The following is a 25,498-nucleotide window of genomic DNA, read 5'->3' as shown; positions in this document are numbered from 1 at the left end:
AAGGTTGGTATATAAATTGAAAATGCTTGGTCTGAGAAAGAATGTGTGTAGGGGAAACATTCCTTTCCGACTTCAAGCTAGCAATCAGAATAATCCCTAGATCACCGATGCCTCTGAAGTAATAAGTGAGTTTGACATGTAATACACTCAGGATGTTGCTATCACCACCCCTGTTCCTTCACATTTGAGCCCTACAGCATAAGGGTTATAAGGACTCCCTTTAATACACAAAAACATATTGTAAAGCAATTGTAAAGATAAATAAATAGGCAAAGAAACTTATAATGCGGTAAAACAATTAAATGAAACTTTGCTATCTTTGTACATTGAGTGGACTGTTTATAAACGCTCCTATCTTATGGAACTGCCAATGTGGTTGGGCCTTATATGTGTCTTTTCAGTTTTACAGTAGTATAGATTTAATTGACCTCTAAAAATCTGCTGCTAAATGAAAAACACTCATAAAGAAGATTTATCTTTAAAGAATATGCATGGAGTAAATTGGGATGTCCAGACGTAGCATGGTCAAGTATGTAAATGGGCATTCACATCTCACAAAGCATGCATTGTCTTTACTGTACTATTTCACAGGAGCGCAGGGCACATGGTACCACGGGCATTAACAACATTGATCAAAATTAGATTTGTCCTATTGAATGAATATGTTCAAGTGCAAACTGAAGGGATTAGGGTAGAAGGCAGGGTAGTGCTTTAAATGAGTTGGCCTGTATTGAGTGTATTAAAAATGGAGCAATGTAATTAGCAGTATTAGGCAAGCATCTGTCACTTCCATATTATTTTCTAAAGTCTATAGTTGTAAAAGATTAGAAGACTAAATATTTACTTAGCCGAGGGTTGTGATTAATATACTACCTAGTAGAGATATCAGTCTGAATAGAGTTTATACACACAATGCATAAGTGTAAAGGTGGCCAACCACAGCCTCAGACAGTCGAGTCACAGAATAAATGTTTACTTGAGGGTGGATTCAGACAAGTGTGTTTATGTGCGCACAATCGTGCGCACAAAGCCATGCGTCTATTAGAAACATTGGTTCCCTATGGTGTGTTCACATGTTTTACAGGTGTGCAAATGTGCGCACCTGTAAAAGATGAGACATGTGTACACCCTAGCTCCATGGTGCGTGTAAATATTTCCTGCGGGGAGTCCCCTTGTCACAGAACTCTGTGACAGCACTGTCACAGTGTTCAGTGACAAGGGGACTCTCTGCCAGAGGTAAAGAATCCTCTGCCACAGCTGTCACTGCTTTGACAGCTGTGGCAGAGGATCATGATGTACTCCCATTGCTTTCAACAGGACCGGCGCTATTGCAGTCCAATTGAAAGCAATGGGCTGCCAGCAAGCCCTGCAGGGATTTTCGAGGAAGGGCTTTAAATATAAGCCCTTCCCTGAAAAATCATCCCTAGCATGTGTTAAAAATAAAAAAATATATAAAATCCCCACCTGCTGAAAGGGCTGTGTCTGACTGGCTGAGCGCTCAGCCAATCACAGGCAGCACTCATTCATTCATTGAATAACAGCTGAGAGTTGCCTGTGATTGGTCACAGCACTCAGCTAATCACAGGCAGCAGTTGGCCATTCATTGAATTCAGCCTTGCAGCAAGTCCCCTTGTTACTGAACACTGTGACAGTGCTATCACAGTGTTCAGTGACAAGGGGACTCCCCGCAGAGATGAAGAAATCCTCTGCTACACCTGTCACAGCTGTGACAGCTATGGCAGGGGATTCTTTACCTCCGTGGGGAATATTTAGACAGCAGCGGCGGAGAGGTGAGTGTATATATGTGTGTGTATATATATATATATATATTTAGTAATTTTTGTTTTTGAAACAAACCGTGGCTGAATTTTAGGGAAGGGCTTATATTTCAAGTCCTTCCCTAAAAATCTATGCAGTTGTGCCAGCATCCTATTGCCTGTAATGCGGCCGCTGGCAGCAGCCGCGGCCCCATTGAAAGCGATGCTGCACGGACCTGCATTCACGTGTGTTTGTGCACGTATATGTGTGCGTGGTTTTGTTTTCACCAATGTACGCATACGCTCGTGTGAATGCACCCTTAGCCATATACTTAAGTCGCGTCCATTAGAAAAGTCCCATTCGTTAACTATTTTGATTGTAGTAGATCAATCCAAGCTCCATTGTAGCTTGTTTTCATAGTGCCAAAATGACCAGACAACATTAGAATGTTATGTTTATCTTTAACCCCTTAAGGGTGACTACCTAACTTGCGTTTGTGCTGCATTGCGATTTTAACATTAGAAAGTCCCATAGACATGTGAAAAAAAAAAAACGCAGCGAATTCACAGCAGGAAAAAAACACTAGTGGGTAGTCACCCTAACGCTGCAAGTGGTACAATTATGTCCTGCAGCGATCTCCTTTCCTGTACTGTGGGCACCAGCCACAGGTGTTACTTAAAGCTCCTGGGCCCCAATGCAAAATCTGTAACAGGGTCCCCAACTATAATGCTTTAATCATAGTACTGGGCTTCCTATATGGAGAAGAGAGGTCTTATGGCCCCTTTGGGCTCCTGGGCCCAAGTGCAACTGCATCCTCTATAGTTATGCCAGTGGCGCTGGCTGTTTCTTACAGCCAGCACCCGGCTGCAACAGCTCTGATTAGCTGTGTGGCTGATTGGAGCTGTTAACTCCTTTAAATGCCACTGTTAATTCTGACAGCGGCATTTAAATCCCCTGAGTCCCATATGGCCCACCTCAATGAGATTACAGGGAGCCGTGTGGGTGTCATGGTAGCTGGGGGCCTTCTGAAAAGCCCAAGGGCTGTCATTGCAGAATGCCTATTAAGCCATGCCCATGGGGTGGCTTGATAGACAACCTGCCCGATTACAGTATAAAGTAATGCTATGGCATTACATTCTACTGCAGGAGTAGTTAAAGCATTGCAAACTGACTAAAAAAAAAGGTAAAACAAAATCAATAAAGTTTTAAGAATTATTATAGATGAGCGAGCACCAAAATGCTCGGGTGCTCGTTACTCGAGTTGAACTTCCCGCGATGCTCGAGGGTTCGTTTCGAGTAACGAACCCCATTTAAGTCAATGGGCGACCCGAGCATTTTTGTATGGGACCTATGCTCCGCTAAGGTTTTCATTTGTGAAAATCTGGGAAATTCAAGAAAGTGATGGGAACGACAAAGAAACGGATAGGGCAGGCGAGGGGCTACATGTTGGGCTGCATCTCAAGTTCCCAGGTTCCACTATTAAGCCACAATAGCGGCAAGGGTGCCCCCCCCCCCCCAACAATTTTTACTTCTGAAAACATATCACTAGCAGCAGTATAGGGGGAGCACAGTATTAGTTCTATTTGAGTAGTAGTAGCAGTCTAGACAGGCCCCAGTAACATATCACTAGCAGCAGTATAGGGGGAGCACAGTATTAGTTCCATTTGAGTAGTAGTAGCAGTCTAGACAGGCCCCAGTAACATATCACTAGCAGCACTATAGGGGGAGCACAGTATTAGTTCCATTTCAGTAGTAGTAGCAGTCTGGACAGGACCCAGTAACATATCACTAGCAGCACTATAGGGGGAGCACAGTATTAGTTCCATTTCAGTAGTAGTAGCAGTCTAGACAGGCCCCAGTAACATATCACTAGCAGCAGTATAGGGGGAGCACAGTATTAGTTCCATTTCAGTAGTAGTAGCAGTCTAGACAGGCCCCAGTAACATATCACTAGCAGCAGTATAGGGGGAGCACAGTAATAGTTCCATTTCAGTAGTAGTAGCAGCCTAGACAGGCCCCAGTAACATATCACTAGCAGCAGTATAGGAGGAGCACAGTATTAGTTCCATTTCAGTAGTAGTAGCAGTCAAGACAGGCCACAGTAACATTCCCGTTGCAGCAGTTTAGGGAGATAACAGTCTCTTTCACATTTCAGTAGTTGCAGTCAAGACAAGGCCCCAGTTACATTTATGTAGCAAAAGTGTAGGCCAACCCCACACACCTGGCTGTACCATGAGTGCAGGCGAAGCCCATAAAAATTACTAGGATTACACTGTAGGCAAGGGCCCAAAAAAATTGGTGTACCAACAGTACTAATGTACCTCAGAAAAATTGCCCATGCCCAACCAAGAGGGCAGGTGAAACCCATTAATCGCTTTGGTTACTGTGGCTTAATTTGGAACTAGGCCTGGAGGCAGCCCAGTTAAAATAATAATTGGTTCAGGTGCAAGTTTCAATGCTTTAATGAGAATTGAAACGTATAAACATTGTTTACAAAAGTAATATGACTGAGCCTTGTGGGCCTAAGAAAAATTGCCCGTTCGGCGTGATTACGTGAGGTTTCAGGAGGAGGAGCAGGAGGAGGAGGATGAATATAATACACAGATTGATGAAGCTAAATGGTCCCCGTTTTTTATGGTGATAGAGAACAATGCTTCCATCCGCGGGTGCAGCCTACGTATTGTTTAGGTACCGCTGCTGTCCGCTGGTGGAGAAGAGAAGTCTGGGGAAATCCAGGCTTTGTTCATACTTATGAGTGTAAGCCTGTCGGCACTGTCAGTTGACAGGCAGCTACGCTTATCCGTGATGATTCCCCCAGCCGCACTAAACAACCTCTCTGACAAGACGCTAGCCGCAGGGCAAGCAAGCACCTCCAGGGCATACAGCGCGAGTTCAGGCCACGTGTCCAGCTTCGACACCCAGTAGTTGTACGGAGCAGAGGCGTCACGGAGGACGGTCGTGCGATTGGCTACGCACTCCCTCACCATCCTTTTACAGTGCTCCCGCCGACTCAGCCTTGACTGGGGAGCGTTGACACAGTCTTGCTGGGGAGCTATAAAGCTGGCAAAGGCCTTGGAGAGTGTTCCACTGCCTGCGCTGTACATGCTGCCTGATCTCCGCGCCTCCCCTGCTACCTGGCCCTCGGAACTGCACCTTCTGCCACTAGCGCTGTCAGATGGGAATTTTACCATCAGTTTGTCCACCAGCGTCCTGTGGTATAGCATCACTCTCGAACCCCTTTCCTCTTCGGGTATGAGAGTGGAAAGGTTCTCCTTATACCGTGGGTCGAGCAGTGTGTACACCCAGTAATCCGTAGTGGCCAGAATGCGCGTAACGCGAGGGTCACGAGAAAGGCATCCTAACATGAAGTCAGCCATGTGTACCAGGGTACCTGTACGCAACACATGGCTGTCCTCACTAGGAAGATCACTTTCAGGATCCTCCTCCTCCTCCTCAGGCCATACACGTTGAAAGGATGACAGGCAAGCAGCATGGGTACCCTCAGCAGTGGGCCCTGCTGTCTCTTCCCCCTGCTCCTCTTCAGGCTCCTCCCCCTCCACCTCCTCTTCCTCCTCCTCAACGCGCTGAGATATAGACATGAGGGTGCTCTGACTATCCAGCGACATACTGTCTTCCCCCGCCTTCGTTTCCGAGCGCAAGGCGTCTGTCTTTATGCTTTGCAGGGAACTTCTCAAGAGGCATAGCAGAGGAATGGTGACGCTAATGACTGCAGCATCGCCATTCACTATCTGGGTAGACTCCTCAAAGTTTCCAAGGACCTGGCAGATGTCTGCCAACCAGGCCCACTCTTCTGTAAAGAAGAGGCGGACTCCCACTAAACCGCCCATGTTGGAGTTGGCATTCCTCTATAGCTCTACGCTGCTCATAGAGCCTGGCCAACATGTGGAGCGTAGAGTTCCACCGTGTGGGCACGTCGCACAGCAGTCGGTGCACTGGCAGATTAAACCGATGTTGCAGGGTCCGCAGGGTGGCAGCGTCCATGTTGGACTTACGGAAATGTGCGCTGAACCGGCGCACCTTTCCGAGCAGGTCTGACAAGCATGGGTAGCTTTTCAGAAACCGTTGAACCACCAAATTAAAGACGTGGGCCAGGCATGGCACGTGCGTGAGGCTGCCGAGCTGCAGAGCCGCCACCAGGTTACGGCCGTTGTCACACACGACCATGCCCGGTTGGAGGCTCAGCGGCGAAAGCCAGCGGTCGGTCTGCTCTGTCAGACCCTGCAGCAGTTCGTGGGCTGTGTGCCTCTTCTCTCCTAAGCTGAGTAGTTTCAGCACGGCCTGCTGACGCTTGCCCACCGCTGTGCTGCCATGCCACGCGACACCGACTGCTGGCGACGTGCTGCTGCTGACACATCTTGATTGCGAGACAGAGGTTGCATAGGAGGAGGAGGAGGGTGGTTTAGTGGAGGAAGCATACACCGCCGCAGATACCACCACCGAGCTGGGGCCCGCAATTCTGGGGGTGGGTAGGACGTGAGCGGTCCCAGGCCCTGACTCGGTCCCAGCCTCCACTAAATTCACCCAATGTGCCGTCAGGGAGATATAGTGGCCCTGCCCGCCTGTGCTTGTCCACGTGTCCGTTGTTAAGTGGACCTTGGCAGTAACCGCGTTGGTGAGGGCACGTACAATGTTGCGGGAGACGTGGTTATGCAGGGCTGGGACGGCACATCGGGAAAAGTAGTGGCGACTGGGAACCAAGTAGCGCAGGGCCGCCGCCGCCATCATGTTTTTGAAAGCCTCCATTTCCACAAGCCTATACGGCAGCATCTCCAGGCTGATCAATTTGGCTATGTGCATGTTTAACGCTTGAGCGTGCGGGTGCCTGGCGTCTTACGTGCACTTGCGCTCAAACAGTTGTGCTAGTGACGTCTGGATGCTGCGCTGAGAGACATTGCTGGATGGGGCCGAGGACAGCGGAGGTGAGGGTGTGGGTGCAGGCTGGGAGATGGTCGTGCCTGTGTCCTGAGAGGGGGGTTGGATCTCAGTGGCAGGTTGGGGCACAGGGGAGAGGCAGTCGTGGTGGCTCCCCGGCTGATCTTGGCACAACAAACCTTGCACACCACAGTTCGTCAGTCGTCTGCACCCTCAGTGAAAAACTGCCACACCTTTGAGCACATCGGCCTCTGCAGGGTGGCATGGCGTGAGGGGCCGCTTTGGGAAACAGTTGGTGGATTATTCGGTCTGGCCCTGCCTCTACTCCTGGCCACCGCACTGCCTCTTCCAACATGCCCTGCTGCTGCACTTGCTTCCCCCTCTGAAGACCTGTCCTCAATAGGCTTAGCAAACCAGGTGGGGTCAATCACCTCATCGTCCAGCTGCTCTTCCTCCGAATCCTCTGTGCGCTCCTCCCTCGGACTTACTGCCCTTACTACTACCTCACTGATAGACAACTGTGTCTCATTGTCATCATCCTCCTCACCCACTGAAAGCTTTTGAGACAATTGCCGGAAGTCCCCAGTCTCCTCACCCGGATCCCCGGAACTTTCCAAAGGTTGGGCATCGGTCATGGAAACTCCTCAGGTGATAGAGGATCCATTTTTTCGCACTCAAGGCCGGGACCCGAGAACAGTTCCTGGGAGCCTGCCTGCTCTTCTGAATGTGTCATTTGCTGGGAGGGAGGAGGCTGGGAGAAGGGAGGAGCAGCAGCGAGAGGATTCAGGGATGCAGCAGTGGACGGCGTAGAAGACTGGGTGGTGATGGTGGATAGTTTGCTGGATGCACTTTCTGCCATCCACGACAGGACCTGCTCACACTGCTCAGTTTCTAATAAAGGTCTACCGCATGGACCCATTAATTGTGAGATGAATCTGGGGACCCCAGAAACTTGCCTCTCTCCTAATCCCGCAGCAGTCGGCTGCGATACACCTGGACCAGGAGCTCGGCCTGTGCCCACACCCTGACTTGGGCCTCCGCATCCTCACCCGCGTCCACGTCCTCTAGGCCTACCCCTACCCCTCAGCATGCTGTATTACCAGTAATGCAGAAACAGAACGCTGTAATTAAATGTGCCGCTTATTGGCCTGTGGTTGGAGGCTGACTTTGCTTACGGAACGCACAGCAGAGCCAGGAAACCAGGAATCAATTATGCGCAAGCCTGTAGTCAGACCTAGGTGCATATGACCGAGCTACTGGAATTCACAGGGCAGAACCAGTCAAGTGGCCAAAGGCCAGTGGTAGGCCTTAAGTATTTTGCTTCCATTTTTTAAAATGGTGAGGTGAAAAACCAGACAGACACCGTATGCAGCGTACATATGTATACTCTTTCCCTCTGGTGGGATGACGGCGATCATGTAACGGACACAGCAGAGCCAGGAAACAATTATGTGAAAGCCTGTAGTGAGACCTAGGTGCGTATGACTGAGCTACTGGAATTCACAGCGAAGAACCAGTCAAGTGGCCAAAGGCCAGTGGTAGGCCTTAAGTATTTTGCTTCAATTTTTTAAAATGGTGAGGTGAAAAACCAGACAGACACCGTATGCAGCGTATATATGTATACTCTTTCCCTCTGGCAGGATGACGGCGATCATGTAATGGACACAGCAGAGCCAGGAAACAATTATGCGCAAGCCTGTAGTGAGACCTAGGTGCGTATGACTGAGCTACTGGAATTCACAGCGAAGAACCAGTCAAGTGGCCAAAGGCCAGTAGTAGGCCTTAAGTATTTTGCTTCAATTTTTTAAAATGGTGAGGTGAAAAACCAGACAGACACCATATGCAGCGTATATATGTATACTCTTTACCTCTGGCGGGATGACGGCTATCATGTAACGGACACAGCAGAGCCAGGAAACAATTATGCGCAAGCCTGCTGTAACACTTAGCTGTGTAATAATGAGCGACTACTACCCCCAGCAGACACGCAGTAAACTGTACACGGTCACAGGTTTGGCTGGGTAATTATGAGCGACTACTACCCCCAGCAGACACGCAGTAAACTGAAGACGGTCAAAGGCAGCCCAAATATAGTATTTTTTTCCAATTTTTGGGAAAAAGCCCACTGCCTATATAGCCTGTATATCGATTTCCCTGTTGGAGGATGACTGTGGTTATTGAAAGCACAGTGCAGCCAGAAAAAATTATGCGCAAGGCTGGGTATTAATGAGCGACTACTACCCCCAGCAGACATGCAGTAAACTGTAGATGGTCGCAGGCTTAGCTGGGTAATAATGAGCGACTACTACCCCCAGCACACATGCAGTAAACTGCAGACGGTCACAGGCAGCCCAAATACAGTATTTTTTTCCAATTTTTGGGAAAAAGTCCACTGCCTATATAGCCTGTATATGGATTTCCCTGTTGGAGGATGACTGTGGTTATTGAAAGCACAGTGCAGCCAGAAAAATTTATGCGCAAGGCTGCAGTAACACCTAGCTGGGTAATAGTGAGCGACTACTACCCCCAGCAGACACGTAGTAAACTGAACACGGTCACAGGCAGCCCAAAGATTTTTTTTTCCAATTTTTTTGAAAAAGCCCACTGCCTATATAGCCAGTATATCTCTTTCCCTGTACCACTGTCCCTGCCTCACCAGTACTGCCCCTATACTCAGTAAAATGACTGCAGACTGAGGACGCTATGGACTGCACGCCCGATATACAAAAAAAAAAGAAATGTGCAAAACTGCTAAAAGTAGCCTCAACAGTACTGCACACGGTCAGATGTGGCCCTAAGAAGGACCATTAGGGTTCTTGAAGACGAAGATAACAGCCTTACACTCTCCCTATAGCAGCTACAGCAGGACGGCACTTTCCCTAATGTCTCTCAGCGTGCATCTGTGGTGAGCCGCGGCCGGCCCCAGTTTATATACTCGGGTGTCACCTGATCTCCCCAGCCACTCACTGCAGGGGGGTGGGATAGGGCTGGAACTTCACAGGAGGAAGTTGTAATGCCTTCCCTGTGTTTCTATTGGCCAGAAAACGGCGCAAACTTTTCTGGGAAGAAAATGGAAGTGACTTGAACATCGCGTGGTGCTCGTCTCGAGTAACGGGCATCTCGAACACCCTAATACTCGAACGAGCATCAAGCTCGGACGAGTACGCTTGCTCATCTCTAATAATTATATAAAAAAAGAAAGTAATAAAAGTAAAAAAGAGAATAAATACTTCGCCATATTTATAATAAAAGAATCTAAACCATAAAAGAAAAATACATATTTGGTATTGCCTCGTCCATAATAGTCCGATCTATGTAGTAATGCATTATTTACCCTGCTCGGTGAACGTCGTCAGAAAAAAAGAACACCAGAAATGCACTTTTTTGGTCACCTCTAAGTAAAAATGCAATAAAAAGCAGTCAAAAAGTCGTATGTATTCCAATATGGTACCAACCCAAACTACAGGACGTCTCGCAAAAAACGAGTCCTCACACACTATGTTGGCAGAAAAATTAAAAAGTTAATGCGTGCAGAAGATGGCGGGAGAAAATAATTTTAAAAAATTACGTCTTTGAAATAATAGATGTAGTAAAGCAAAAAAAAAACTATATAACTTTGGTATCATAGTAATCGAACTAACTCATGGAATAAAGTTATCATGCCATTTTTGTTGCAGTTTGTGTTCTGTAGAAACGAGATGCACCGAAATATGGCGAATTTCATTTTTTTTCCATTTCTTTCCACTTAGAATTTTTAAAAAGTTTTTCAGTACGTTATATGGTACATTAAGGCCTTAGTCACACGGGCGTTTTATCACGCGATTTGCGGATCGCATGACGGATGCGCATCCGCAAATTGCGTGACCTGTGCGTGCAAGTCGCCCGCAAATCGCCCGAAAATCTGCTCCTAGCCACGTTTCATTAGAAACGGGCCGGAGCAGTCCAGCGCATTGCATTCAATGGAGACGGCAATAGAGCCGGCTCCATTTAAAGCAATGCGCTGCGGGCGAGCCCGGGATGAATTGTCGGGAAGGGCTTAAATATATATAAGCCCTTCCCTGCAATTCATCCTAAAATGTGTAAAAATAAAAAATGTATATATACTCACCTTCTCCCGGCAGCCGGAGATCCGCGCGGCCGTCCTGCAGTGGGTGTGAAGGGGGTGTGAGTCAGACCTGCCCCCTGATTGGCTCAGCGCTGAGCCAATCAGAGGCATGTCTCACTCACACCCATTCATGAATTCATGAATGGATGTGAGTCAGACCTGCCCCTGATTGGCTCAGCGCTGAGAGGCAGCAGTCACTCACCCATTCATGAATTCATGAATGGGTGTGTGAGTGAAACCTGCCTCTGATTGGTCAGGGCTGTGACCAATCAGAGGCAGATCATTCAGCAGGCGGGGATTTTAAAGCCCCGGCGGCTGAATAGTGCCGAGAAGCAGTTCAGGAGAACTGACAGCGGCCGCGGCTGGACTCCTGCTGCAGCGGAAAGGTGAGTATACAATTTTTTTTTATTTTAACACATTTTAGGATGAATTGCAGGGAAGCGTTTATATATTTAAGCCCTTCCCGACAATTCACCCCGCGCACGCCGGCAGCCCATTGCTTTCAATGGAGCGGCTGTATTGCCGGCTCCATTGCATTGAATGGGCAAACATCGTTCTTCTCTGTCACAGCTGTTACAGCTGTGGCAGAGAAGAATGATTTGTCTTCTATATGTTCTCAATGGGGTCGGCGCTGCTGCCGCCGGCCCCATTGAGCGCATATAGAGAAGAGAACAGGAATCGCAGATCGCAGATAGGTGCGATCTGCGATTTCTGTTCTATAATTTATCGGACGAGCGCATAAAAAGCGCTCATGTGTCCGATACCATTGCAAAGCAATGGTTTTATAAAATCGCCGGACGCATGCGCATGCGCAAATCGCGGCTAAAAACGCCCGTCTGACTAAGGCCTAAATAGTACCATTGAAAAACACAACTTGTCCCGCAAAAAAACAAGCCCTCAGACAGCTACGCTGATGGTTAAATAAAGGAGTTACAATTTTTTGAAAGGGTGGGAGGAAAAAATGAAAATGGAAAAAAGGGCCGGTTAAATACCCAACTCATTAAACTTTTAGTTATATTTAGCAAATTTTAAATGTGAAACAGATACAATTCTAAAATTGTGTGCAAACGGGATCTGAGCATCTTCGCTGTTATATTACTCATTACACTGTAGTGACCCAGCAGGTTACTACAAATTTCTAATGAGAAATTGAGGTAGTTTTGGCACTTACCGCAGGTTCAGGAATTAAAACAGTATGCCTGATGCGTAAGGATGTCTGCCTAGCAACAGGGTATGATAGACCCTTGCTATTGGTTGCAGGCAGTGATTTTTCTCATTGGCCAGTCTGCCAAATGGGAGAAATAACAGCATTGGGCAGAAGATAGTGATGTAAGAACAATACGGAGCCTGGGATTGGAGGATCGGTTGTGTAAGCAACAGAAGGTCCTGCTGAAAAAGGTCCTCATGAGTAGGACATGTGTGAGGAGGACATAATCCTAGAGTGTAAAAAGTGGAGGAGAAGCATGTATAGTGGATTGCAAAGATTTAGGACCTAGAGCAAGCAAATCCGAATCGGGGAGTAGATGGTCACAGTGTATCCCCTATTGTGAATGGTGGATCCTGTGTTATATATATGTATAGGTGTCAACTCTCAGTGTAATCATGTGATGTCAGTGAGATAGCTGCTTATCCGCCTAGTATTAGGCTCCATCTTCAGTTTGCAGGGAGGGGAAGAGGTGAGCTGTGACATCTATTCCGAATGGTGTGTCCTGTGTTATGTGCATAGAGGTGTCACCTCTCAGTGTAATCCTGCCAGTGATGTTAGGGATTTGAATGCTGCAAAGCTCTCTATACAGAACAGGAAGCATCAGACTATTATTAGGCTCTGTGGTCAGTGTGACAAATGTACAATTTTAGGATTCCTTTTTTAAATATAGATTGTAACTAGAGATGAGCGAGCACCAAAATGCTCGAGTGCTTGTTACTCGAGTCGAACTTTCAGTGATGCTCGAGAGTTCGTTTCGAGTAATGAACCCCATTGAAGTCAATGGGTAACTTGAGCATTTTTGTATATGACTGGTGCTCCGCTAAGGTTTACATTTGTAAAAATCTTAGCAAATCACCAAAGTCATGTAAAAAACACAGAAATGGATAGGGCAGGCGAGGAGCAACATGCAGGGCTGCATTTCGGGCTCCGAGGTCTCACTATTAAGCCACAATAGTGGCAAGAGTGAGACCCCCCCTCCCCCACTGTCAGTATAAAGATCGTTCTCCTCTGCCACAGCTGTAACAGCTGTGGCAGAGAAGAACGATGTTAGCCCATTGAATTCAATGGAGCCAGCAATACAGCCGGCTCCATTGAAAGCAATGGGCTGCCGGCGAGTGCGGGATGAATTTTCGGGAAGGGCTTAAAAATACAAGCCCTTACCTGAAAAAGAAAGATTTTAGTGCAAAAAAAGAATGAAAAAGCAGGCACTCTCTTCAATGGAGCCGCTGCTGCTGCCGGCGACTACATTGAAGACAATGGTCTGCTGGCACACCTGAATTCTTTTTCAGGGAAGGGCTTTACATATAAGCCATTCCCTGGAAATGAATTAAAAGTGATTTAAAAAACAAAAAAAATAGATACTCACCTCCCTTCAGCTGCCGGGGCACAGCTGCGTCTTCTCCTGCTGTCCCCTGCACTGTGGTGCTGAACTGCTGATCTATCACCAGCCGGGGATTTAAAATCCCCGCCCGCTGAATGAGCTGCCTCTGATTGGTCACAGCCTCACCAATCAGAGGCAGCTCTCACTCACACCCATTCATGAATCCATGAATGTGTGAGTGCTGCCTCTGATTGGTCCCTGCGCTGAGTCAATCAGAGGCAGCACTCACTCACCCATTCATGAATTCATGAATGGGTGTGAGTGAGAGCTGCCTCTGATTTGTGAGGCTGTGACCAATCAGAGGCAGCTCATTCAGCAGGCGGGGATTTAAAATCCACGGCTGCTGAATACTACTCAGTGCAGTTCAGAAGAACTGCCGGCCAGACGCGGCTGAACTCCGGCTGCAGCGGAAAGGTGAGTATACATTTTTTTTGTTCGTTTTTTGTTACACATTTTAGGATGATTTTCAGGTAAGGGCTTATATTTTTAAGCCCTTCCCGAAAATTCATCCTGCGCTCGCCGGGAAAATTCATCCAGCCCATTGCTTTCAATGGAGCCCTCTGTATTGCCGGCTCCATTGAATTCAATGGGCTAACATCGTTCTTCTCTGCCACAGCTGTTACAGCTGTGGTAGAGAGGAGAACGATCTTAATGCTGACATAATTTTTTTTTTTTTTACACATTTCTGGATGAATTTCAGGTAAGGGCTTATATTTTTAAGCCCTTCCCGAAAATTCATCCCGCGCTCACCGGCATCCCATTGCTTTCAATGGAGCCCGCTGTATTGCCGGCTCCATTGAATTCAATGGTCAGTGCTTGTTTAATCGAGACGAGTACCGCGTGGTGCTCATCTCGAGTAACTAGCATCTCGAGCACCCTAATACTCGAACGAGCATCAAGCTCGGGCGAGTATGCTCGCTCATCTCTAATTGTAACCAAAAGTACAATTCTTAAAAAATATGTTTAACACAAAAATGTGATTTATACTGTAGAATATGTTATTTTCTGGTGACACAATGCCTTTAAAATCTTAGTTTTGGCTAGATATACAAAACTATGCAGAATACTTGAAGTATACTTTTCAAAAGATTACTAAAATAAATCAGGATCTCCTCACCCTCATTTGTTGTTGTTTGCACCCTTTTTGTGTCTGTAAGTTCTAATTTTCAGATGGTCTTCCCTATTCTTCTGTTTGCAATCCACTTTCAGGGAGGTGCATAAAGTAAGCCTAGCATTCTGCCAGTAGTTCACTGTCCTGACTTCCCTGCCTTTACTTCCCATGCTGCATTGTACTGTCTGTGGTGCAATTAGAAGAGAGGCAGTATCTTAATGCTTGTCCTTCTACTTTCCCAGGATGATCAGGCATTTAGAGACATTCTGGCCAAATAGTGAGCAAACCCACTATAATTTGTGGATGTAATATGTGCACACATACACCCACATGCTGTGACAGCAGGAGAGGCAGAGACAATGGAGATCATTATCACAATGTCTGCAGATCTGTTTGACTGCAGAGGAGCTGCTTGTGAAAATAGCCTCTCCCCCTGTTGCTATGGAAATATCTCTGTGTCCTTGTTACTATAGAATCACAAGATTTAATTAAAAAAACAGTGAATTGCAGAGAAGCTGGAAGGGACCCCCAGTGGCAACCTTTTCAAATGTGATTTACTTTGGTGAAGCAGCAAACTTTTAATGCAAGTATATTATACACATAATGAGACTAACATAAGATAGTAGATGAGCAGATAATGTCTGAAAAGTTAGTGCCTCTTACAGCATACTTAACTTCTCAGATGACTTTTCTGAATAAGCTTCCGTGTGTGTATATGAGAAATAACACTATGTCTGGCCATTATATGACTTGTATCTTGTATTTTTTCTCATTTTTCCCTAACATCTACTGTCAGCCATTTGAGAGCAGACAGTGGAGAGCACAAGCTACTCCTTCCTACCTTGGACAGAATATCTCACTGCTAATCCCTGATAATCATTAGAGATGAGCGAACGTACACGTCCGAGCTTGATACTCGTTTGAGTATTAGCGTGTTCGAGATGCTCGTTACTCGTAACGAGCACCACGCGGTGTTCGGGTTACTTTCACTTTCATCTCTGAGACGTTAGCACGCTTTTCTGGCCAATAGAAAGACAGGGAAGGCATTACAACTTCCCCCTGCGACGTTCAAGCCCTATACCACCCCCCTGCAGTGAGTGGCTGGGGAGATCAAATGTCACCCGAGTATAAAAATCGGCCCCTCCCGCGGCTCGCCACACATGCGTTCTGACATAGAGGAGGGAAAGTGCTATCTTGTTGGAGCTGCTATAGGGAGAGTGTTAGGAGTATTTTAGGCTTCAAGAACCCCAACGGTCCTTCTTAGGGCCACATCTAACCGTGTGCAGTACTGTGGAGGCTGCTTTTTGCAGTGTTGCACTTTTTTTTTTTGGTACATCGGCCGTGCAGAGCATTGCGCCCTGCAGTAATACTCCAGGGCCAGAAGCGCTTAGGCAGGGACAGAAGACATATTGATTGAATATAGGCAGTGGGCCTTTGCAAAAAAATTTGGGGAAAAAAATCTATTTGGGCTGCCTGTGACTGTCCTCAGTGTTCTGGGTCTCTGCTGGGTGTAGTAGTTCTCCAAATTCATACGCAGCCAGCTAAGTGTTACAGCAGGCTTGTGCAAAATTATTTCCTGGCTCTGTCTGGGCTGTGAAATCACCGCTGTATTGCAGTTCACAGTGCAACACTCTGCAGTTCTTTGACATACTCCAGGGCCAGAAGCGCTTAGGCAGGGACAGAAGACATATTGATTGAATATAGGCAGTGGGCCTTTGCAAAAAAATTTGGGGAAAAAAATCTATTTGGGCTGCCTGTGACTGTCCTCAGTGTTCTGGGTCTCTGCTGGGTGTAGTAGTTCTCCAAATTCATATGCAGCCAGCTAAGTGTTACAGCAGGCTTGCGCAAAATTATTTCCTGGCGTTCCGTAAGTGAAGTCAGCTTCCAACCACAGGCCAATAAGCGGCACATTTAATTACAGCGTTCTGTTTCTGCACTACTGGTAATACACCATGCTGAGGGGTAGGGGTAGGCCCAGAGGACGTGGACGCGGGCGAGGACGCGGAGGCCCAAGTCAGGGTGTGGGCACAGGCCGAGCCAGTGCGGTGGCCAGTGGTAGAGGCAGGGCCAGACCGAATAATCCACCAACTGTTTCCCAAAGAGCCCCCTCGCGCCATGCCACCCTGCAGAGGTCAAGGTGCTCTACGGTGTGGCAGTTTTTCACAGAGACGCCTGACGACCGACGAACAATGGTGTGCAACCTTTGTCGCGCCAAGATCAGCTGGGGAGGCACCACCACCAGCATGCACAGGCATATGATGGCCAAGCACCCCACAAGGTGGGACAAAGGCCGTTCACCGCCTCCGGTTTGCACCACTGCCTCTCCCCCTGTGCCCCAACCTGCCACTGAGATCCAACCCCCCTCTGAGGACACAGGCACTACCGTCTCCGGGCCTGCACCCACACCCTCACCTCCGCTGTCCTCGGCCCCATCCAGCAATGTCTCTCAGCGCAGCGTCCAGACGTCGCTAGCACAACTGTTTGAGCGCAAGCGCAAGTACGCCGCCACGCACCCGCACGCTCAAGCGTTAAACGTGCACATAGCCAAATTGATCAGCCTGGAGATGCTGCCGTACAGGCTTGTGGAAACGGAGGCTTTCAAAAGCATGATGGCGGCGGCGGCCCCGCGCTACTCGGTACCCAGTCGCCACTACTTTTCCCGATGTGCCGTCCCAGCCCTGCACGACCACGTCTCCCGCAACATTGTACGCGCCCTCACCAACGCGGTTACTGCCAAGGTCCACTTAACAACGGACACGTGGACAAGCACAGGCGGGCAGGGCCACTATATCTCCCTGACGGCACATTGGGTGAATTTAGTGGAGGCTGGGACAGAGTCAGAGCCTGGGACCGCTCACGTCCTACCCACCCCCAGAATTGCGTGCCCCAGCTCGGTGGTGGTATCTGCAGCGGTGTATGCTTCCTCCACTAAACACCCTCCTCCTCCTCCTACGCAACCTCTGTCTCGCAATCAACATGTGTCAGCAGCAGCACGTCGCCAGCAGTCGGTGTCGCGCGGCATGGCAGCACAGTGGTGGGCAAGCGTCAGCAGGCCGTGCTGAAACTACTCAGCTTAGGAGGGAAGAGGCAGACGGCCCACGAACTGCTGCAGGGTCTGACAGAGCAGACCGACCGCTGGCTTGCGCCGCTGAGCCTCCAACCGAGCATGGTCGTGTGTGACAACGGCCGTAACCTGGTGGCGGCTCTGCAGCTCGGCAGCCTCACGCACGTGCCATGCCTGGCCCATGTCTTTAATTTGGTGGTTCAGCGATTTCTGAAAAGCTACCCACACTTGTCATACCTGCTCGGAAAGGTGCGCCGGGTCAGCGCACATTTCCGCAACTCCAAGACGGACGCTGCCACCCTGCGGACCCTGCAACATCGGTTTCATCTGCCAGTGCACCGATTGCTGTGCGACGTGCCCACACAGTGGAACTCTACGCTCCACATGTTGGCCAGGCTCTATGAGCAGCGTAGAGCTATTGCGGAATACCAACTCCAACATCGGTGGCGTAGTGGGAGTCAGCCTCCTCAATTCTTTACAGAAGAGTGGGCCTGGTTGGCAGACATCTGCCAGGTCCTTGGAAACTTTGAGGAGTCTACCCAGATGCTGAGCGGGGATGCTGCAATCATTAGCGTCACCATTCCTATGCTACGCCTCTTGAGAAGTTCCCTGCAAAGCATAAAGGCAGACGCTTTGCACTCGGAAACGGAGGCGGGGGAAGACAGTATGTCGCTGGATAGTCAGAGCACCCTCATGTCTATATCTCAGCGCGTTGAGGAGGAGGTGAAGGGGGAGGAGCATGAGGAGGAGGGGGAAGAGACAGCTTGGCCCACTGCTGAGGGTACACATGCTGCTTGCCTGTCATCCTTTCAGCGTGTATGGCCAGAGGAGGAGGAAGAGGAGGAGGAGGAGGAGGATCCTGAAAGTGATCTTCCGAGTGAGGACAGCCATGTGTTGCGTACAGGTACCCTGGCACACATGGCTGACTTCATGTTAGGATGCCTTTCTCGTGACCCTCGCGTTAGACCCATTCTGGCCACTACGGATTACTGGGTGTACACACTGCTCGACCCACGGTATAAGGAGAACCTTTCCACTCTCATTCCCGAAGAGGAAATGGGTTTGAGAATGATGCTATACCACAGGGCGCTGGTCGACAAACTGATGGTAAAATTCCAATCCGACAGCGCTAGTGGCTGAAGGCGCATATCCGCGGCCCAGGTAGCAGGGGAGGCGCAGAGATCAGGCAGCATGTACAGCACAGGCAGGGGAACACTCTCTAAGGCCCTTGACAGATTTATGGCTCCCCAGCAAGACTGTGTCACCGGTCCCCAGTCAAGGCTGAGTTGGCGGGAGCACTGTAAAAGGATGGTGAGGGAGTACGTAGCCGATCGCACGACCGTCCTCGGTGACGCCTCTGCCGCCTACAACTACTGGACACGTGGCCTGAACTCGCGCTGTATGCCCTGGAGGTGCTTGCTTGTCCTGCGGCTAGCGTCTTGTCAGAGAGTGTGCTTAGTGTGGCTGGGGGAATCATCACGGATAAGCGTACCCACCTGCCAACCGACAGTGCCGACAGGCTTACACTCATCAAGATGAACAAAGCCTGGATTTCACCAGACTTCTCTTCTCCACCAGCGGATAGCAGCGATACCTAAACAATACGTAGGCTGCACCCGCGGATGGAAGCATCGTTCTCTATCACCATCCAAAACGGGGACCTTTTTGCTTCATCAATCTGTGTATAATATTCCTCCTTCTCCTCCTGCTCCTCCTCCTGAAACCTCACATAATCACGCCGAACGGGCAATTTTTCTTAGGCCCACAAGGCTCAGTCATATAATTTTTCTAAACAATTTTTATACGTTTCAATGCTCATTAAAGCGTTGAAACTTTCACCTCAACCAATTTTTATTTTAACTGGGCTGCCTCCAGGCCTAGTTACCAATTAAGCCACATAAACCAAAGCGATTAATGGGTTTCACCTGCCCTCTCGGTTGGGCATGGGCAATTTTTCTCAGGTACATTAGTACTGTTGGTACACCAATTTTTGGGGGCCCTCGCCTACAGTGTAATCAAATTAATTTTTAGCCCACCTGCATTACAGCTGACGTTACATCAGCTGTGTTGGGCACTGCAATGGGATATATTTATGTACCACCGGTGGCTTCCTGGCACTCACCCATGCTGTGGGTCCACAGGGAGTTGTAACTGCATGTGTCCACTTCTAAAGAACCCCAGTCTGACTGGGGCATGCAGTGTGGGCCGAAGCCCACCTGCATTAAGCACGACATTACCTCAGCTGTGTTGGGCACTGCAATGGGAAATATTTATGTACCGCCGGTGGCTTCCTGGCACCCACCCATGCTGTCGGTCCACAGGGACTTCACAATAGGGAGTTGTACCTGCCTGTGTCTATGAATTAAAAACCACGGTCAGGTTGGGGCATGCAGTGTGGGCCGAAGCCCACCTGCATTTAATCTGACGTTAGCTCTGCTGTCCAGGGCACTGCAATGGGATACATTTATGTACAGCCGGTGGGTTCCAGGGAGCCACCCATGCTGTGGGTGCACACGGAATTCCCATTGCGGAGTTGTACCTGCCTGTGACTATTTATAAAAAACCGCGGTCTGACTGGGGCATGCAGACACCTTGACAGAATGAATAGTGTGTGGCACATAGGTTCCCCATTGCTATGCCCACGTGTGCAGCTCCAGATGGAGGTGGCACAGGATTGGATTTCTCATTGCTTCTGTATAGCAATGTGGACTATCGCCCTGCCCCTTTTAAAGAGGGTCGCTGCCTAGCCGTGCCAACCCTCTGCAGTGTGTGCCTGCTTTTCCTCTGGCAGACGCACTTATAAATAGACATGAGGGTGGCGTGGCATGAGGGCAGCTGAAGGCTGGGCAGGGACAGTTTGGTGTGCGCTGTGGACACTGGGTCGTGGGGGGGGGGGGGGGCAGCATGTAACCCAGGAGAAGTGGCAGCGGAGTGTCATGCAGGCAGTGATTGTGCTTTGTTGGAGGTAGTGTGGTGCTTAGCTAAGTTATGCATTGCTAATGAGGGCTTTTCAGAAGTAAAAGTTGTTGGGAGGGGGGGGGCACTCTTGCCACTATTGTAGCTTAATAGTGGGACCTGGGAACTTGAGATGCAGCCCAACATGTAGCCCCTCGCCTGCCCTATCCGTTGCTGTGTCATTGCCATCACTTTCTTGAATTGCCTAGATTTTCACAAATGAAAACCTTAGCGAGCATCGGCGATATACAAAAATGCTCGGGTCGCCCATTGACTTCAATGGGGTTCGTTACTCGAAACGAACCCTCGAGCATCGCGGAAAGTTCGTCTCGAGTAACGAGCACCCGAGCATTTTGGTGCTCGCTCATCTCTAGTAATCATCCTTCACTGTTTGAAGTTTTGTGTTTGATACTTGACTTTGATTACTTCTAAGTATTGCTAAAAGTTTTGAAATAATTATTAAAGAAAAACAAAGAAAATGGACAATTTCAATGAAAAAGATGATTTCTTAGGTGAACTTTAACAACCAAAGATCGTTTTAGTCAACCAATGATGGGCTATGATTATCTGGAAAGAAGTGGGCCACATTTGAAATTTTCATCCAGTAGTTGGACAAAAGATTAGAGATGAGCGAACGTACTCGTCCGAGCTTGATGCTCTCTCGAGTATTAGGGTACTCGAGATGCTCGTTACTCGAGACGAGCACCACGCGGTAGTCGAGTCAATTCCATTTCCTTCCCTGCATGTTTTGGCCATTTTCTGGCCAATAGACATGCAGGGAAGGCATTATAACTTTCTCCTGTGAAGTGCCAGCCCTATCCCACCCCCCTGCAGTCAGTGGCTGGCGAGAACAAGTGACCGCCGAGTATATAAGGCAGTCCCGCCCGCTGCTCGCCTCAGACACACGCTGGCAGAGATTAGGGAGAGTGCTGCTAGTGCTATAGGGACAGTGTTAGGCTACTGTTTGCGTCTGCAAGAACCCCAATGGTCCTTCTTAGGGCCACATCTTACTGCGTGCATTACTGTTGTGGCTGCTAGGAGCAGTTTTGCACCAATTTTTTTTTTTCATCTTGGGCTGTGCAGACTATTGCGTTCTCAGTCTGCAGCCAATTATACAGTGTATAGGGGAAGTATTGGTGAGGCAGGGACAGTGCTAGTGTAGTAGCCTGTCAACAAGTACCCCTAAAAAGCTCCTGCTTAGGGCTACCTGTGCGCATGTGCATTACTGTTGTGGCGGCTAGGAGTTGTAGTGGCTCACTATTAGCCAGCTTGGCCTTTCTGTAGGCAAGCGTATAATGTTTTAGGCCTACAGCGTGCGTTACAGTACCGCTGTCAGCCTCCAAGTGCAGGCCAATAATTGCCTAATTTTTTACACCGCCCTGTGCGTCCCGTCAACTTCACGCACAGCGTACGCCCACCGCCGCTGATAGAGGGAAAGACACATACACGCTTATCTAGGCTGCTGTTTTTTTCAAAATTAGCAGAAAAATAAAAATCCTCCTTAAGGCTACCTGTGCGCGTGTGCAGTTTACTGTGTGGCACCTAGAAGTTGTACTGGCTCACTATTAGCCAGCTTGGCTTTTCTGCAGGCAAGCGTATAATTTTTTCGGCCTACAGTGTGCGTTACATTACCGCTGTCAGCCTCCACGTGCAGGCGAATAATTGCCTAATTTTTTACAATGCTCTGTGTCTGCTGCATTTGAAATACACCATGCTGAGGGGTAGGGGTAGGCCTAGAGGACGTGGCCGTGGACGAGGATGCGGAGGCCCAAGTCAGGGTGTGGGCACAGACCGAGCTCCTGGTCCAGGTCAATCACAGCCGGTTGTTGCGGGATTAGGAGAGAGGCAAGTTTCTGGGGTCCCCAGCTTCATTCCACAATTTATGGGTCCACGTGGTAGACCTTTATTACAAAATGAGCAGTGTGAGCAGGTCCTGTTGTGGATGGCAGAAAATGTATTCAGCAATGTATCGACCACCCAGTCTTCTACGCTGTCCACTGCTGCAACTCTGAATCCTCCCGCTGCTGCTCCTCCTTTCTCCCAGCCTCCTCCCTCCATGAAAATGACACATTCTGCTGAGCAGGCAGACTCCCAGGAACTGTTCTCGGGCCCATACCTTGATTGGCAAAAAATGGTTCCTCTCCCACCTGAGGAGTTTGTCGTGACCGATGCCCAACCTTTGAAAAGCTCCTGGGGTCCAGGTGATGAGGCTGGGGACTTCCGGCAACTGTCTCAAGAGCTTTTGGTGGGTGAGGAGGTCGATAATGATGAGACACAGTTGTCTATCAGTGAGGTAGTAGTAAGGGCAGTAAGTCCGAGGGAGGAGCGCACATAGAATTTGGAGGAAGAGCCGCTGGACGATGAGGTGACTGACCCCACCTGGTATGCTAAGCCAACTGAGGACTGGTCTCAGAGGGGGAGGCAAGTGCAGCAGCAGGACAGGTTGGAAGAGGCAGTGGGGTGGCCAGGGGTAGAGGCAGGGCCAGAGCGAATAATCCCCCAACTGTTTCCCAAAGCACCCCCTCGCGCCAAGCCATCCAGTGGTGTGCAACCTGTGTCGCGCAAAGATCAGCCGGGGAGCCACCAGTACCAGCCTCACCACCACCAGCATGCGCAGGCATATGATGGCCAAGCACCCCACAAGGTGGGACGAAGGCCGTTCACCGCCTCCGGGTCGCACCACTGTCTCTCCCCCTGTGCCCCAACCTGCCACTCAGATCCAACCCCCCTCTCAGGACACAGGCACGAGCGCCTCGCAGCCTGTACCCACACCTGCACTTCCGCTGTCCTCGGCCCCATCCAGCAAGGTTTCTCAGCGCAGCGTCCAGCTGTCACTAACACAAGCGTTGGAGCACAAGCGCAAATACGCCACCACGCACCCGAACGCTCAAGCATTAAACGTGCACATTGCCAAATTGATCAGCATGGAGATGCTGCCGTACAGGCTTGTGGAAACGGAGGCTTTCAAAAACATGATGGCAGAAGAGTGGAGGAGGTGGCAGCATCATTTTATGCTGCCACCTCCTCCACTCTTCTACTTTGCATGTTCTATGGGGCTTAGGTCCATAACCCCTAGGGTGGCTTTGCATTTATTGCTGATGCTTAAGTCTTAGAAATATTTTTTTTCCTCGCCCCTGAGCAGATTTTTTATCCCGCGGGTTGTCTTTGCGAGTGCCATGGTCTCCTCTCTTCTACAGCCTAAAAACATGATGGCGGCGGCGGTCCCACGCTACTCGGTCCCCAGTCGCCACTATTTTTCCCGGTGTGCCGCCCCAGCCCTACACCAGCACGTCTCCCGCAACATCAATCGTGCCCTCACCAACGCGGTTACTGGGAAGGTCCACTTAACCACGGACACGTGGACAAGTACCGGTGGGCAGGGCCACTATATCTCCCTGATGGCACATTGAGTTAATTTGGTGGAGGTTGGGACCGAGTCAGATCCTGGGACCGCACACGTCCTACCCACACTCAGAATAGCGGGTCCTCCCTCGGTTCTGGTATCTGCGGCGGTCTATGCCACCTCCTCTAAACCCTCCCCCTCCTCCTCCAACGCAACCTCTGCCTCTCAATTAAGAAATGTGAGCAGCGTGTCGCCAGCAGTCGGTGTGGCGCGGCAGCAAAGCGGTGGGCAAGCATCAGCAGGCCGTGCTGAAACTACTCAGCCTAGGTGACAAGAGGCACACGGTCCCCGAACTGTTGCAGGGTCTGACAGAGAAGACCGACCTCTGGCTTTCGCCGCTGAGCCTCCAACAGGGCATGGTCGTGTGTGACAATGGCCGTAACCTGGTGGCGGCTCTGCAGCTCGGCAGCCTCACACACGTTCCATGCCTGGCCCACGTCTTCAATCTCATGGTTCAGCGGTTTCTGAAAAACTACCCGCACCTGTCAGACCTGCTCGGCAAGGTGCGCCGTCTCTGCGCACATTTCCGCAAGTCCACCACGGACGCTGCCACCCTGAGGACTCTGCAACATTTGTTTAATCTGCCAGAGCACCAGCTGCTGTGCGACGTGCCCACACGGTGGAATTCTACGCTCTACATGGTGGCCAGGCTGTATGAGCAGCGTAGAGCAATAGTGCAATACCAACTCCAACATGGGCGGCGTAGTGGGAGTCAGCCTCCCCAATTCTTTACCGAGGAGTGGGCCTGGATGGCAGACATCTGCCAGGTCCTCGGAAATTTTGAGGAGTCCACCCAGATGGTGAGCGGCGATGCTGCAATCATTAGCGTCACCATTCCTCTGCTATGCCTGCTGAGAAGTTCGCTGCAAAGCATAAAGGCTTACGCTTTGCGGTCAGAACAGGAGACGGGGGAAGAGAGTATGTTGCTTGATAGTCAGAGCACCCTCATGTCTATATCTCAGCGCGTTTTGAAGGAGGAGGAGGAGGAAGAGGGGGGGAGCAGGAGGAGGAGGGGGAAGAGACAGCTGGGCCCACTGCAGAGGGTACCCATTCTGCTTGCCTCCCATCTGTTCAGCATGTATGGCCTGTGGACGAGGAGGAGGATCCTGAAAGTGATCTTCCTAGGGAGGACAGCGATGTGTTGCGCACAGGTACCCTGGCACACATGGCTGACTTCATGTTAGGCTGCCTTTCTCGTGACCCTCGCGTTAGACCCATTCTGGCCACTACGGATTACTGGGTGTACACACTGCTCGACCCATGGTATAAGGAGAACCTTTCCACTCTCATACCCGAAGAGGAAAGGGGTTCGAGACTGATGCTATACCACAGGACCCTGGTGGACAAACTGATGGTAAAATTCCCATTCGACAGTGCTAGTGGCAGAAGGCGCAGTTCCAAGGGCCAAGTAGAAGGGGAGGCGCGGAGATCAGGCAGCATGTTCAGCGCAGGCAGGGGAACACTGTCCAAGGCCTTTGTCAGCTTTATGGCTCCCCAGCAAGACTGCGTCACACCTCCCCAGTCCAGGCTGAGTCGGAGGAAGCACTGTAAGAAGATGGTGAGGGAGTACGTAGCCGATCGTACCACCATCCTCCGTCACGCCTCTGCTCCGTACAACTAC

Source organism: Eleutherodactylus coqui, chromosome 9 (assembly GCF_035609145.1).
Source record: "Eleutherodactylus coqui strain aEleCoq1 chromosome 9, aEleCoq1.hap1, whole genome shotgun sequence".
In the NCBI taxonomy this organism is placed as follows: domain Eukaryota; kingdom Metazoa; phylum Chordata; class Amphibia; order Anura; family Eleutherodactylidae; genus Eleutherodactylus; species Eleutherodactylus coqui.
Note: the sequence above shows the minus strand (reverse complement) of the source record.